The sequence below is a fragment of the Elephantulus edwardii genome, unplaced genomic scaffold (assembly GCF_000299155.1).
Source record: "Elephantulus edwardii isolate Elephantulus edwardi_28Jun2011 unplaced genomic scaffold, EleEdw1.0 scaffold00013, whole genome shotgun sequence".
NCBI lineage: Eukaryota > Metazoa > Chordata > Mammalia > Macroscelidea > Macroscelididae > Elephantulus > Elephantulus edwardii.
In genome coordinates, this window is record NW_006399763.1 from 8,505,830 (window position 1) to 8,507,238 (window position 1,409).

Genomic DNA, 1,409 nt, shown 5'->3' on the forward strand with positions numbered 1-1,409 from the left:
CACATAACAACAACAACAACAATATTGAGGGATACAATTCAATGTATAACAACAGTTAGAGTGAATATGAGTCATAGAACAGCAGAAAAGGGAAGTCTCACTAGGGAAATATCTATAGCAGTTTCCACAAAAAGGAACCAGAATATAAGTGAATATGCTCTATTCGCCATCCTGAAAGTCTTACCACAAGAATAGACTATGAATTTAAATAAGTTTGTGTAGTGATGTAGTTGATGTGTGTTCCTGTATAAGCTCCATCACGTTAAAGCACAAGAGTAGTAAGCTGCTTGCTCATAGGTGCTTTGAGTGGTATTGCTTAAGGAAAATATGGAGGATGAAGAAGGGGCAATGTGTGATTTAGGCCGAAATACAACTTCTCTTAAAATGCATTTCTAGATTTATGACCTTGGAAATTTACTTAACCGTAAGGCTTCAGTTTTCTACTCTTAATATGGCAATTGTGTTTAGCTTAAAGTTTGTTATGAAAATTAGATGACAAAATGTTCATAGATTTTTAAAATCAGTGTTGACCCCAAACACTCATTCAGTTCCTCTATTCTTTTGCTCAATTGTCGATATGACAGTGACTAACTCTTCCTCAGAATTTTGGGCCGGTGTAATGGAGAAATCTGTGGAAAGAATCACTGAAGAAGCTCAATATCAGCTGTGAAAACTAGGCCAGGAGCTGATTGTGGAACAGACCACCAACTACTCATATGCAAGTTCAAGATGAAGCTGAGGAAAATGAAATCAAGTCCACGGGAACCAAAATTTGACCTTGAGTCTGTCCCACCTGAATTTCAAAACGATCTCAGGAACAGGTTTGAGGCCTTGGACATTAATGAATGCAGACCGGATGAACTGTTATAAGATATCAAGAATATCATCCAGGAAGAATGCAAAAGGTTATTATAAAGACAGAGGAGGAAGAAAAGACCAAGATGGATGCCAGAAGGAACTCTAAATATTGCACCAGAGCACCAAGAAGACAAAGCAAAGGGAAGAAATCAAGATATTAAGGAGTTTAACAGAAGATTCCAGAGGGAAGCATGGAAAGATAAAGTATTACAGTGAGGAGTGTGAGGAGCTGGAGTCAGAAAATCAAAAGCGCCGAACTTGCTCTGCATTTCTTAAGCTGAAGGAACTAAAGAACAAATTCAAACTTCAAGGATGCTTTCTGCAGAATAGTAAATGGTTCAGGAAGCATTAAATGAAAATAGAAAGAGTATGCAGTCATTGTACCAAAAAGAATTGGTGGGCACAGAAAAATTTCATGTAACAACGTATGAACAAGAGCCTGTGGTAATGAAAGAAGTTCAAGTTGCTCTGAAAGAATTGGCAAAAACAAGGCACCAGGAATCGATGATGTAACAGTTGACATATTTTAACATACAGCAGCTGCCTTGGAC